General features: G+C 41.7%; 1 protein-coding gene across 7 annotated transcripts in view; it reads left to right on the top strand.

Annotated features, from left to right (window-relative positions):
• Window positions 1-16,138, top strand: part of CSRNP2 (cysteine and serine rich nuclear protein 2) — a 68,078-nt gene that overhangs the window by 14,615 nt on the left and 37,325 nt on the right. The gene's annotated exons all lie outside the window — the stretch shown is intronic.

The following is a 16,138-nucleotide window of genomic DNA, read 5'->3' as shown; positions in this document are numbered from 1 at the left end:
CACATAGGCTAAGAATGTAAAATCCGCAATAGAATTTGCAACAGTTTTTTTTTTTTTTTTCCTCTCATATGACGTGGACATATTACTCTCACCGGAGCAGACTGCAGTAGTTTGAGTTGCAGTTTTACAATTTTTAAGTAAAAATCAATTATTTACAGGTTATTGATCCATAATAAAGTGGCTATATGATTATCAGCTAATTGTGTACTTTCATTTACATTGAACCCGATGTGTGGTAATAACATCTGCTGCGTGTTGTAACACCAGCACCCCTGCATGCCTCTGCTCCTCCCAGCCGGCAGGGATGCCGACTTACTCAGCGCCCAGGCCATCCTGCTGCATCTCCTGCTTCGCCTTCCAGGTCCCATTGTCTGGCAGAGTGCTTAGGGCATTAGGGCATACGTGCACTTCTGTCTCTTATAGAGACAGCGCACACACTCCTAATGTGTCCCCAGTCCATAAATGGGAGGCACTTAATACTTAAAGCCCCTCCACCTGTTGGAGATGCCTGAGCAACAATTGTAGTTAGTCATCGTGTGGAACAAATGTAGCAAAAAAGAGGAAAATCCAGCTTCCAAAAAAATTCCAAATTGTGAATAAAACATGAAGTCCAGTAGGATGAACTCACATGATAGTGAGTAACAGATTACACGTTTCGAACAACAGCTTGTTCTTTCTCAAAGCTCAAGTAGTTAGTCAGTCTGCCAGTTTGTTACTAGGTTCCTGTACCAGTCCAGTTAAACATGCATCCGTACCAGTTCTTCTTTCCAGCATTCGTCTGAGACAATCCTGAAACCGCTCCTGTGGTACCTGGAATCCACGCTGCCTGTACCAGTTCCTTCTGAACCAGTGTCTACTTCATTACCATCTCTATCCTGTCCTGCCTTGGACTCAGTCAGTTTCTGCTATTCTGACCCTTGGAGTCAGCTTCTGCAGTACCGGGGCCTGCCCTAGGAGTGGTACCCGGCGGCTACCTGCAGCTCAAGCCTAACTCCACCATTAGGCGCTTTAGTGAATACTAGGTAGCTGCTTACCCTACAGGTAAGGAAAGCCCGTGGCACATTAGGTCCACAATCCACCAGCGTGACACTTGCACTAGAATAATGATGGTCAACTTGGCACTTAAAGAGGTTGTCCTCTACTTTTTCTTTGATGACTGCAAGCAAGTATTTCCAATCAGCGGCCCCTAACACCAAGAACAGCTGATTGGCCCAGGTGTCGGACCCCAATTGATCAGACATTGATGACCTATCCTTTTGGATAGATCATCAATGAAAAAGTAGTGGACAACCTCTTTAATAAAAGGCTCAAATGCAAACCTTGACCCTGTCGAAGAGATGATAAACACATGTACAGCAATGATGCGCATCTTAAAGGGATTATCGAGGCATACTGTGCTGCTCATTCTGGCTTCTGTTGTAAATTGGCTGCACAGTTGCTTAGGCAGCCGTCCCATACCCAATAAGAACCATGCACTGGTGTTGGATTAGACCCACTCACTGAGCGTTGGCTGATTTGTCTTGACAACTGTACCATCCAATGTGCCCCTTGGTAATGACCAAAAAAAATAAGTATACTGTGTGCACTAAACAAAAATATATTTGCAACATTATGGTATATTTAAAGAGAAAAAAATATTTGGGGAGGAATAAAATAAGGGACAAACAAGACACTTTTGAGCTGCTGACAGGCCCTCTGTAAAGAGCAATATGGCTTCTGAACATTAGGAAAAAATGAGACAGTTTGCACATACGGTACTTTGGACAATTCATGCCTGCCCTCTATAAAGCAATTGGTAATTAATAATTTGCATTCCCACCCAAATTGTATCTGTAATTACCGTACTTTGTGTAGCGATCATTCCATGTGTTTTGTATCATTCCTTTTCTTATGTAAGTTCAGTTTACGGCAATGAGGCAGCGAAGGAACGTGCGATAGTGCAGATGAGATTCCCATGCAATATCTGGGCATGTGTGGCTCTAACTACAGGGCAATTGGGCTTTCTCCGGGACCTTTTTGTGTTAAAAGTAGATTTGAAGAGTAGTTTCCTGAAGTAAATGTTTACTAAAATTGGTGCAGCTAAAAAGGCAAAGGGCGCACAAGTAATAGTGCACCATAAGGACAAGGATGATGCAAGGACAACCTTTTTTTTCTCTCTCTCTTTTTAGAAAGGCAGCATTTATACTTACAGATTTGAGAATGAATTCTGTTATTCATAATGTTGTTACCTAAAAAAGGAAGGAAAAAAACCCTCCAAAAATATTAAAACTTCAGAAGTTGCAATATTAAAGCTCCCCCATTTGTGCAAAGGCTGTGATTTTGCTTCTGACCTACAATCAGTTGTCAACATCACAGGCAAGGAGCTTGGAAACCTGTAGAAAATGAGAAGGTATGTGTCATGGAGGCCATGAAAGGGATGAAAAGACAGGATGTTATTGAGTCAGGAGTGAAACTTTATCCTCGGCTGTGGGATACCGGAGCGGAGCGTATTTCTACAGCAGGTTATTACGCACATGTCCTTGGTTAACCCTTACTCTTAAAAGTTCCCTGCACTCTTCTCATAAAATTCATGATTAGTGTTTTTAATTTAACCCTTTACAAGCCTCGGTTGAAAATGTTGCAAAACTGCATTGCTCAAATCTACCATTGTTTCTATTGGAGATTAATACATTTTATTCAGCTGAACCCCCTGAAAAAGCAGACGGTGAAACTGTGAAATATGCACCAGGTCTGTGTTGGTTACGCTTTTCTGAGTCTGAGCATGGGGTTTGTATAAATGTTGCATAGATCTATAGTTGACTGCTTAGTCACCTCTTCCTTGGATTATACTGCCTTTAACATTGAGGGTTTGAACTTTAAATATATACATTTTATTTAGTTGTATTGAACCCTGACCACCACCTAGTAGATCTGGATGGTCATTTGTTTTGTGATTTATGAATAAAGCTATTGAATTGATGGAGCCATTCACTTATGAGCCCTGCAGAGTCACTTTGGACACTATCCAGGAACAGTCATGGCAGTGTTAGTCTTTTTCAGGCCTGCACAAAATTGTGGTAGACCATGGTTTTGTGCATGTTGTATACACTGCCAGACAGCATCCAAAGTGACACCGTTGGCTTTATGACAGTGAATGGTCCTGTTGGAATCTTTGTTTTTTGGGGGATTCCGATGGAAACCCTGAAGATGCTCAGCAGAGAGCCCTGTATGTGTGTGAGCGTAGCCTTATAGGTCATACAGATCATGGAGGTTTTTAGTTGGGAGATCAGTGGCACCCCATGGGTTGTACTCAAAAACTTCAAATGTATAGTTTTTATACAGTCAATCAATTGCAATCACACATTGTGACTGAGACCTTTATTGATTTATTTAGACAGTTTTGAACTGGAAATGTTGGTCCCACCTTCTGTGTTAAGAATCAATTCTGCAGGTGTTAGTGCATACACAAGGCTGTATGTCAGTAATTCGTAGGGGGGGAAATAATCCCATGGGAAAGTGGGATTGTCCACTATCAAACCTAATGGGTCTCATTGGTTCCATTGACATATGCAAACCTTGCCCTACCGGAGGCCAGCCCAACCATGGGTGATCCATTTGCTGCTGCTGAATGTTTTATGTAGCAGCATTAATCTTTACAGTTTGGTCTTTTATCATTTGAGATCAGAGTTTACCCACTTTCACCCCACTTACCGTTGATTGATGGCTACTTCTATTTGTCGACTGTGTTCTAGCTCATCAATCTGCCGTCATTCTGTGCTGCTCTTCAGGAGGATTTGGCATCAGTTCTGACATGTCCATCTTTAGTTAAAAAAGAAATAAAAAAATTGTTTCGGTACCTGTATTAGGCTACGTTCACATTTGCGTTGTGCGCCGCTGCGTCGGCGACGCAATGCACAACGCAAACAAAAACGCAACAAAACGCATGCTAAAACGCTGCGTTTTGCGACGCATGCGTCCTTTTTCGCCGAAAGTTGGACGCAAAAAAAATGCAACTTGCTGCGTTCTCTGCGCCCAACGCTTGCGGCCAAAAAAACGCATGCGTCGCAAAACGCAGCACAGCGCATGTCCATGCGCCCCCATGTTAAATATAGGGGCGCATGACGCATGCGGCGACGCTGCGGCGCCGAACGCTAATGTGAACGTAGACTAAGTCAGTTAAAAAAAACAAACCATAGATTGCTTTTAGTTAGGGATCGTTCACACCACCATATTTTTGGTCCAAGTGACATCTGTGGAAAATGGACCAGTGTGAATCAGTGGGGCTGAATGCATTGGCTACTGTCGTGTGTCGTATGAGTCTTGTCTATTCAAGTCTATGGGTGCGTAAAAAAGAATGATTCCTTATGGAGTATTGGTATGGCATCTGATTTTTAGATGCATTGCTATTCTTTAACATGGGAAATTGTATTTGGTCTTGTACATTTTTTAATTGTTGCTGTATAAAAACAAATGCCATACAGATGACAAATGACATATCTGGATGAATCTGTCAACTTTTATTTTGTGCCAGTGTGACCCTAGCCTCAGAAATGGGAAAATAATAAGTTTGTCCATAAACCTGTTAATAGCTAACAAAAAAAAAATAAATTAACAAGCAAGTTTTGAAGACTACTTACAAATTTGCCAGTCTTTGATACACTCCACACAGGACTACATCTGTTTACGGTACTGCAACATCTGAGGAACCTGGCTCAGAGATAGTGAGGCATCATGTCTCTGAGCTTAAATCAATTTTGGAACAGTAAAACTTTCACACCACTTATCTAAACTAATTAAAGATATAGGACCAGATTCATCAAAGCTTCTGGCATAAAAAGATTGGAAAAGTGGCAACATTTCTGGAACAACTCAAGTCTGCGCTAAAGACGGTCTGGAGTGATGTAATGACTGGGACCTTATTCTCCAAGCTCATATTTTTTTTTTATTTTTATTTTTTTAAATACCCATTTATTATGCCATATCTCTGCTCTTTGTTATTCCATGTCTGATGAAGAGCCCTAAGTTGTCAGGAAAGCGTGCTTTGGTATATCATTTATCATTTTATTATTGTTAATCAACATAATAAAAGGTATATTTACAAGATGTTTTTGTTTCTCTTACTGGGAGCTGTCAATTATGTTCAGTAAATACTTTATATTTCCCTTTAAATAACCATTTGTATATATTTTCATAAAGCTTTTGCTATTCTGCTATTATTCCACCTGAAAGTGTTTGAATAAATGTAAAACTTGAGGTTGCCATTACCCATTCAATGGGATGTATCATTAGACATTCGATCAATCTACAATGGGAAAGGTGATGGTCAGTTGTCAATTTTAAACACACATTTTCTTGGAATAATGGCTAAAGATAGTTTTCTTAAGCATATTCTAGGATTGATAAGTCATATAACACCTTCACGACCTTGGTATTTAGCGTTTTTGTTTTGTTTTGTTTTATCGTATAATGCACTAGGAAACGGAAGAAAACATTCCAAATGCTGTGAAACTGCAAAAAAGTGCAATGCTACAATTTTCTTTTTTTTTTTTTAAGCATGTTCATTAAATGATAAAACTGACCTGCCATTATGATTCTCAGGGTCATTACGAGTCCATAGACACTAAACATGTCTAGGTTCTTTTTTATTTAAGTGGTTAAAAAAAAAAAAAGGTTGTAAAATCAAATGTAAAAAAAAAAGCGCCATTTTTCAAGACCTTGTACCATTTCCATTTTTAGGGATCTGGGACTGGGTGAGGGCTTTTTTTTTTTTTGGGGCACGATGAGTTGATATTTGTAATGATACTATTTTTGGGGTAGATATGATGATTTGGTCCCCTGTTACTGTTTTTTATTACAATGCTGCCGTGGCCAAACACCGTAATTCTGGCATTTTGATTATTTTTCTCATGCCATTGACTGATCTAATTGTTTTTATATTTTATTTTTTTTTTAATTCGTTTATTTATTCCAGAATAAACAAACAATGCACACATTTGCATTTATCATTATCAATTATACCACCGGATACAAATAATTACAGAATGTCATCATATCCAAAGTTTACAGGGGTAATTGTTTTTATATTTTGATGGCGTTTCTGATCAGTATCAAATGTGTATTTTTGATTTTTTTTTTAATTGCTTTATTTTGAATGGAGCAAAAGGGGGGTGATTTGAATGTTTACATTTTTAACATTTATTTGTAAATATTTTTAACCTTTTTTTTTTTTCTACTTTCTAATTGCTACAATAGTCCCCTTAGGAGACTTGAAGCTGCAATCATTTGATCACTTGTGCTACACATAGCAGGGCTCCAGCCCTGTCATGTGTGGCAAAATCATCATCTCTTATGAACGCCGGCCACAGGCTGCCGTCCATAGGAGATCTGCAATAACAAGCACGGGAGACTTCTGCAGACATCCGGTTGTCATGCCAACCCATCGTTGCCCAGCAATCATGTGACAGGGGCGCCAATAAGTGGGATTTGTGACATGGTTCCTGTAAGCGTGCATTAAATGCCGCTGTCAGAAATCGACAGTGACATTTAACATGTTAACAGCCGCGGGTGGATCTTTATTCCAACCGCGGCCGTTACAGGCACATGACAACTAATCAAATCACCTGTAATGTGCCGGAAAAGATGCGGGCTCAGCACCGGAGTCCGCATCAAATGCCGGGACACGACCTATGATGTATCTATACGTCATAGGTCGTGGAGGGGTTAAAAAACATGTGGCAAGGTGGTATAATGCTTAGGTTATGCTTCATATAAAATTGCAAAATTTTTATTGACTGTGAAAATGTAAAAAATATTGGCAAGATATTTTTCATTGACCTAAAGATACCGTGCAGAGACAATGATTTCTTCTCCGTGGTCACTGGCTGCTGATGTCATACTTGGCACAGCGCACTGATGAGCAGCCCTGCAGAGTCATCCCCTTGGCAGATAATTTCCTGGTCACAATGAGGATCCGGATCAAAGAGTTGGATGCACTTGCTTAGAATAAATGAGGAGATGGGTAATTAAATGGGATTTGGCTCAGAGGAAGCTGTTGATGCGTTTACAAGCCAACACTATGCAAATTAGTTATGAGCGGATGTTCTGGAATGTTCCTACAAGTAATAAATCAGAGCTGTATGAAATGTAACTTGTAAAAAGTGATGACTATTTCTGACAAGGGTTTAATATATCTTGAGACGATAGTTTATCAGCAGTGGGTTAATGACATCTAGGCACAACGGTCTTCAGCTGACTATATACACATCTGTCTTGCCCTTAAAGGGAATCTGTCAGTAGGATCAAACCTCCTAACCTACCTATGTGGGCATGTAGGTCATAGGAAGCTGAGTAAAATGATACCTTGATATCTGCAATCTGATGTCTTATTCCAGAGAAATCCACATTTTTATTATATGCAAATGAGCTGTTGAGGGCTCTGGGCCGAACATGGCTCTTCCTCAGAATCTGCCTCCAGAGATTATTTTATATTAAAGGAGGTGTTAACAGTGTGAGACATGTAATGAACATCGAACAGTAGAACTGAACTTTGTCTCCTTACAAACACATTTTCTGCAGCTCTCAGAGCTCTGCTGTATTGTAACCTTGTCCACCTGTGAGATGGGAAGCTGAAGCTGGGAGGAACCTGTGTCAGGTATAATCACACACAGTTAGTTGGAATGTCTCAAATTGTAGCCCCACTGATCTGTGAACATAATCATTATTACCTTGCCTTTACCCGTACACCTTTGTCCTTTTGGCTTCTATTAGGCCGGATAGTTGGTGTATCTTAAGAAGGTATGTAATGACATAGTAGACTACACTTTTCTATATAATGGTATAAATAAAATAAAACATATATTACATGATAAATATTTATTTTTATATAGCATTAACATATTCCGCAGCGCTTTACAGTTTGCACACATTATCATCACTGTCCCCGATGGGGCCCACAATAAGTTTCATACAATAGGACTCAAAGTGGCAACATATCCTATAGTCTGTCAATATAATGGGGGACAGTCAGGGCTGCAGTCATAGCCGAGGATTTTTGTATATCAGTGCCGCCCTGGCCTCCCATCACATATATAGTGTCCATTACTCTGCATACCTGTGTCTTCTCTCACTGTGCCGTCAGGATCTTCTCTGTGTTGCTGTAATCGGCTTCACATTAATTTAGACACAGTCCATTGCAGCTTTTAACTGAATAACTTTACTGACTTCAGGACACAGCACTTCCATTGCCATAACGGCATTAATACCATGTTTCAAGCAGCACTCTTCCACTTTCCCTGCACTCTTCCCTTTGTCACTAAGCAAGTTCCCGGGTCGGTCCGTATCATACGGCTCCTCAGTGTCTTTCCTGTTCAGCCCTACTCCTATTGGGAGTTTCCTTGTCCATTTAGCCCCGGATTCGAGGGCATCAACCCACGAAGTATTACTCAACATGAGTGTTCTGCACATCTGTTCTGCTGTGACCACAACGAAGCTCCAACTTCTTCACTCCCTGTCAATGTTATTACTGTTGCCACGGTTTTAGTCTTCCCCACTGGTCCTGGATGGCTGTGCTTACACTTGAATGTTGCGGTGTCACTGCCTCGTCCCCAGGCCTATAAGCCCTTCTGGACGGTACGTGCTCCCTGGTCCCAACTGACTATAATCAATAAGTCCTCCTGTCTTAACCATAGTGACCCCTCCTATATTAACTATTTACAGTGCTATATCTAAAACTGTAATGTACCCCATTTTGTGGCAAAACGTGGGTACTACACTTTCCCTATAACAAACAATGAACATCTTATACAAAGCAGCAGTAATAAATATGTACATTATGAAACATACACAATAGCAGTAGTCAAAGGTAAAACATACCATTATACAATAACATATATTATAACATACGGTACCAGGACGGACAAGAAAAATGCAAGGACATAATGCACCCCCTTACAAATACTCCTACTTGTTTCCCCTCGTTGTTCTGATGCACTCAGACATCTGTATAAATGGGTCCGATATCGTTTCTCGTTGCATAAACTAGCTGCTGGTCTCCCGACCTGAACGTGACGGGTTCATATATTTTAATGGAGATATTACACTCTGGTCAGGAGACCCTCAGGCAGTCCGTGCATTGCGGTCCGATCTCAGACTGATTTATATGGACGCCTGAATGCGCCCTTCTTCCAATATGCTCTACTTTACATTTTAAGAGGTTAATCAATGGAGACAATTATACTCACTATTTTTGTGTTATTGGAGAGCGGTATGTAAAGATGCGTTGCTCACTGATAACCGGTTTCTATTTTTTTAAACGTGTTAATCAAATTGCAGTAAATTGACTGAGGTCCTATTGCTTCTTTTCTGACTCAACAATACATCATATTATGCACTAATAATTAATTGCTGTGGCAGTATACGATAAAACTGGATACATTTTTAGGTGCAGACTAAATGTATGTCTTAATGGGTTCTTCAGTGTAGTTATGTAAAGTCGGTCAGGTTATTTCTGCTTGGAAGACATTTTGTTTATTCATATAGAGTGAGTTTAAGGGAATTTTGTAGCTGATACATGCTGTCCTATCCACAGGAAGCATGTATCTGGCACACTGCGGCAATGCAGAGAAAAACATTTTAAAAGCTACCAGGGACCAATAAACTTGGATGACTTTTTGGACAGGCGCGTCCCCAGCGGCTTCTCCACACCCGCTACCCTGGAATGACAGGTCTTGCCTTATACATGCAGGATGACCTGTCACTCCAGAGGAGCTGGCGGGGAGAAGTGGCGGCTTTTAAAATGTTTCTCCCTGAAACTCTCGGTCAAACATACCTGGCTGATATCATACAGCCGGGGTCTGGTACCTACATGCTGCCCGATCCAGGCAGGTTCCCTTTAGTGAGGACCTTTCACCAGTTTGAGCATATAAAATGGGACACCTCATAGAATAGTGGCTGCAGAGCTGAGTAAAACATAGTTCTTATTTAATTTCTCATCTTCTTTGCAGAGATATTGTCTTATAAAGTTTATATTATAATTTGTAAATCAAGGGGAGTTACAACAGATCCATCTCTGGTGGCGTGTACTTTGCCCCTGCATTATACTAACCGATCATAAGCAGGAGGTGTTATGCAGGGGAAAAACACAGAATATCAGAACTACATTACTTATCCTGTGAGATGATACACAGCCCTGCTCTCCGCCCGATCTATACAACTACTATATAAAAGCGAAGTATAATTACAAACACCTCTATGAGCCCACAGCAGTCAGTGTTTAGAGCAAAGCGGAGTGTGATTACAAACACTGCCATCTCAAGTCAGTACCCCATCCCATTCCCCACACTGTCAATAGAGCTGGATGCTTTTATATAATCACACTTAGCACTGCTACACGTGCTTCTGTAGAGATCACATAGGAGAAAAGGCTATTTTGTCATCACGTCTCACACAGAAGAAAGCCTGCTCTAAGCTTCTCTACGGACATGCTTTCTGCATGACGCCACCTGCTTATGATTGGTTGGCATCAGGCAAAGGGAACAGTACACTCTCTCAGAAAAGAATCTCTGGTAACTCTTACTTGGGCTTATAAATTTTAACATAGGCTTTACAAGCCAATATCTCCACAGTGGAGATGATAAATGTAAAAATATAAGTGTTACTCAGCTCTGCAGCCACTATTCCATAAGGTGGCCAGATTAACATGCTCAAACTGGTGAAAGGTCTTCTTTATGACGTGACAAAGACGTTCTTAGAAGTACAACAACTAGAACATGCTTCCTGGTGCTGCATTTTTGCAGTAACTGATCCTCACATGACCATGACAGAACATTGCAAAGCTTCCCTGTCCTAGATGGAAACTTTTTCCTGAGAACTCTTCTTTTGCTGACATAAGTAGCATTTCATAATATGTGTATTACACACTGTTTTTCATACATTGCTCTGGTCTTGTGAGGTCATTGAATTGTTAGGCTTCCATGTTAACCCATTCCTACGAAAGGACCTTGTATTCATTTATTGGGAAGGGGCCCTCTGGTGTAGAGAGGGATCCGGAGTGGAGCTTCCTGCTCCTGAGGCAGGTATCTGATATATATATATATATATATATATATATATATATATATATATATATATATATTGCTGAAAAAAAATAAAGGGAACACTTAGGCTGGGTTCACATAACGTTTTGGCAGTCCGTTAGACGGACTACGTTATAACGTGGTGTAATGCAGTTTGTTAACGCCGCCATTAAGCCCTATGTCGAACGCACAATGGGCGTGCACTAGCGATGTGCCGTCATTGAGTGACGGACCCTGGGACACGGGCTGCAGCGTTTCCGGGTCCGTCACCGCTAGCGCAGATAGAGCATCTGTTAGCTCTATCTGCGCTAGCGATTTGGCATGTCGGCACTTGTGTTAATGCAGCCCGTTTAACGCATGTGTTGAACGGGCTGCTGTTAGCGCAATGTGAACCCAGCCTTAAACAACAGAATATAACTCCAAGTAAATCAAACTTCTGTGAAATCAAACTGTCCACTTAGGAAGCTACACTCCTTGACAATCAATTTCACATGCTGTTGTGCAAATGGAATAGGCAACAGATGGAAATTATTGGCAATTATCAAGACACACTCAATAAAGGAGTGGTTCTGCAGATGGAGACCACAGACCACATCTCAGTACCAATGCTTTCTGGCTGATGTTTTGGTCACTTTTGAATGTTGGTTGTGCTTTCACACTCGTGGTAGCATGAGACGGACTCTACAGCCCCCACAAGTGGCTCAGGTAATGCAGCTCATCCAGGATGGCACATCAATGCGAGCTGTGGCAAGAAGGTTTGCTGTGTCTGTCAGCGTAGTGTCCGGAGGCTGGAGGCACTACCAGGAGACAGGCCAGTACACCAGGAGACGTGGAAGGGGCCGTAGGAGGACAACAACCTAGCAGCAGGAGCGCTACCTCAGCCTTTGTGCAAGGAGGAACACGGCCAGAGCCCTGCAAAATGACCTCCAGCAGGCCACAAATGTGCATGTGTCTGCACAACCGACTTCTTGAGGCTGGTTTGAGTGCCCGACATCCACAGATGGGGGTTGTGCTTACAGCCCAACACCTTGCAGGATGCTTGGCATTTGCCACAGAACACCAGAATTGGCAAATTCGCCACTGTGCTCTTCACAGATGAAAACAGGCTCACACTGAGCACATGTGACAGACGTCTGGAGACGCCGTGGAGAGCAATCTGCTGCCTGCAACATCCTTCAACATGACCAGTTTGGCAGTGGGTCAGTAAGGCTATGTGCACACATAGAATGGTCCACTGCGGATTTGATAAATCTGCAGGGCAAAAATGCTGCGTTTTTGCTGCAGATTTATCGCGGATTTACTGCAGTTTTTCTGCGGATTTCACTGCGGTTTTACAACTGCGGTTTTCTATTGGAGCAGCTGTAAAACCGCTGCGGAATCCGCAGAAAGAAGTGACATGCTGCGGAATGTAAACCGCTGCGTTTCCGCGTGTTTTTTTCTGCAGCATGTGCACAGCGTTTTTTGTTTCCCGTAGGTTTACATTGTAATGTAAACTCATGGGAAACTGCTGCGGAAACGCGGATCCGCAGCGTTTTCCGCATCATGTGCACATACCCTAATGGTGGCATTTCTTTGGAGGGTCGCACATCCATCCATGTGCTAACCAGAGGTAGCCTGACTGCCATTAGGTACCGAGATGAGATCCCCAGACCCCTTGTGAGACCAAATGCTGGTGCGGTTGGCCCTGGGTTCCTCCTAATGCAGGACAATGCCAGACCTCATGTGGCTGGAGTGTGTCAGCAGTTCCTGCAAGATGAAGGCATTGAAGCTATGGACTGGCCCACCCGTTCCTCAGACCTGAATCCGATTGAACACATCTGGGACATCATGTCTCGCACCATCCACCAACGTCATGTTGGACCACAGACTGTCCAGGAATTGGCAGATGCTTTAGTCCAGGTCTGGGAGGAGATCCCTCAGGAGACCATCCGCCCCCTCATCAGGAGCATGCCCAAGCGTTGTAGGGAGGTCATACAGGCACGTGGAGGCCACACACACTACTGAGTAAAAATACCGGTAAAAATAAACATTTGATATCACAACATTTGTAAAAGACCGATCTGTTAGTATATGACAATAAGTAACCTGATCGGTAAATGTTGTAAAGATGAAAAAAAACAAAAAAAAAATTCTTTTCTTTTAACACTTTACATCCCTAAAAAATGTAATAATAAGCAATAAAAGCACCATATATGCACAAAAATATCAGTGAAAATGACTCACTGTACAAAAATAAACCCTCAGTCTCATAAACAGAAAAAAATGATGTTACGGGTCTTGGAAAATGACTATGCAAAGCTTTTGGGCGAGATTCTGAATTTGTTTTTATTACTTAAATAACTAATTTTAAAAAATCTATGCAAGTTTGGAATGGCCGTAATTGGACTGACCTGGACAATCATATTTCCAGGTAATTTTTACCGCACAATGAACACTGTGAAAAAACAAAACAAAAGAACAATGGTGGAATAGCATTTATTCCTTCTAGTGATGAGCGAATATACTCGTTGCTCGGGTTTTCCAGAGTACGCTCAGGTGATCTCCGAGTATTTGTGACTGCTCGGAGATTTAGTTTTCATCGCCTCAGCTGCATGATTTACAGCTGCTAGCCAGCTTGAATACACGTGGGGATTCCCTAGCAAGCAGGCAACCCCCACATGTACTCAGGCTGGCTAATAGCTGTAAATCATGCAGCTGCGTCAACAAAAACTAAATCTCCGAGCAGTCACAAATACTCGGAGACCACACGGGCGTGCTCGGGAAAACCCCGAGCAACGAGTATACTCGCTCATCACTAATTCCTTCACCATTTCATCTAATTTTTACATTATTTTTTTCCTCAAGGTTTAGTACATTATAAGGTAAACTGAATGGTGCAATTAAAAATTACAACTTGTCCTGCAAAAACAAGCCCTTACACATGTCAATGGAAAAATAAAACAAAATGATGGCTCTTGCAAAGAAGGCAACGAAAAAACAAAACCGCAAAAAAATCCTGGCACTTAAAGGGTTATTGGCTCATTCTTGGAGGTTTCATATAGGAAGTTTTTGGGGTCACTGGTGGCTTTGGGCTGTGGTTCGCATGGACCTGTGATCTCTCCATAGAGGTGATCTGAGTCCATGATGGCTCCTCGCAGTCAGCCTGGAGATTGCCAGCAGAGCGCGGGTTCTGCATCGTGCCTTTCTGCCAGACTCTTCCTCTGCATGTTCAGTTCCCGAGAAACAAGCAGGCAAGTCTGGCTTAATATATCAAGGCTTTGTCATTTGTTTCAATGCCTTTCTCACGTTTTATTTTAGAAACGATTATAAATGTTCTATTCCGGGGACTTTTGTTTTCTAGTCCTCTGGCGAAAAAGCTCCATACACATTTTAGATTAACTGCCATTTTTCATTGTTGCTTTAAATGTAGAAATTAATCACAGGAGGAAGATAAAACGAGTCAATAGATCCATTCATGGCCAACAAAAGTCAACTAGGGCAATGGGAGTGCCTGCTGCAGCTGTCACTATTGTCATTCTGTCACAATGCTAGATTGGTGAGATCTATACAAGGGCAGCTTCACTATGAACAGCATTTGTACAACTAGACATTTTTAAAAAAAAGCATAGCTGCCAAGCGTATTGGCTTCTCCCCCCCCCCCCCCCCAAAAAAAAAAAAAAAGTTAATATACACTTGGACAATGGTGGTCTTTGGGCATGTGGGGTATACACAAAGTCTAGCGGGACACGTGAGAAAAATCAGAACTTCGGAGAAGATTGGAAATTGCTTATCAAGGAATCAAGATTGTGGCGTGAAACTTGGGTTACGTTTATTCCTGTTTCCACAGATGGATATTGTCAAATAATGCTAGAAAAAACCTCAGTTTTGCAATTTGCGGCTTATGCAAATTTACAGTTGTTCTTTAGCTATTAACACTTTTCCTTTGATAGCTCATTGCCTACGACACCGACCACCTGCAGCAGGCCAGAAGTAGGAGATAACCGCATGCTCCAACAATCCTGCTCAGTTTCCAAACAGTGCTTACAAGCTGACTAGGAAAGAGCTAGTTAGCACTGCACATGTGCTAGCAGTGGTGGTCGGTCTCCAAAGCAACGAGCTGTGAACAAAAGTGTTAATCTATCAAAACCGGTTACAAATTTGAATAAGCTGTAAATTGTTACATTACTTGTATAGACCAGCACAATCTGGCAACACCTTTATACATACGGTACATTTATGTAGATGGAATGACCCTTTACGTGGATTGTCATCTCATTTAAAGAGGTTGTCTGGTCGTAAACTACAAGTCTGCAGTCACGCTATGTGACTGCAGATTTGTGAATCCTCACATCGCGCACACTGCGCACTGTTAGGATTCTCTGGTGCCGACGCAAAGTATACAATATGCATAGCCCCGGCTACATTCCGGCTAGACTGATTCTGGCCTCAGTCAATACACTTGCATTGAACGAGGCCACAATCATTAGTCAGAATGTGGCTAGAAGTGTGCATTTTGCTTACTTGCCACATGACCGCAGCGGAGAATCCTTACAGCGTGCAGTGCGCGTGATGTGAGGATTCACAAGTCTGCAGTCACAGACAACCCCTTTAAATGAGATCTGACAATCCACTTAAAGGGTCATTCCCATCTTTATAAATGTATATATAATTAATGGTATTGCCGGATCGTGCGTGTAAATGCAAGCAATTTTGCAATTTACTAATTGTTACAATTTTCAGTCACTTTTGAGAACGCTTTTGTTTACTTCTCATTGCCTTGGAGATCAACCACCGCTCATAGACAGCAGAGCATGGTCAGTGCTTACAAGCTTATTTCTGTTGATCTTGTAAACACTATTTTGAAGCTGGCCAGTATCGCTAGTGCACAGTTACCTCCTAAGCCTGGCTCGCTTCAGTGCAGTGCTTATAAGCTCGACAGCAGCAGTGGTCGGTCTCCTAGGTTACGAGCTTTAAATTTAAAAAAATGAATATCTCAAGAACAGTTGCATATTTTAATAAGCAGTAAATTGCCAAAGCGCTTATCTTTGCAAGCACGATCCAAAAATAACCATCTATGGAGACGGGATTAACTCTAAGTTGGTATAATA

This window comes from Ranitomeya variabilis, chromosome 3 (assembly GCF_051348905.1).
Source record: "Ranitomeya variabilis isolate aRanVar5 chromosome 3, aRanVar5.hap1, whole genome shotgun sequence".
Lineage (NCBI taxonomy): Eukaryota > Metazoa > Chordata > Amphibia > Anura > Dendrobatidae > Ranitomeya > Ranitomeya variabilis.
This window is presented reverse-complemented; position numbering and strand designations above follow the sequence as displayed.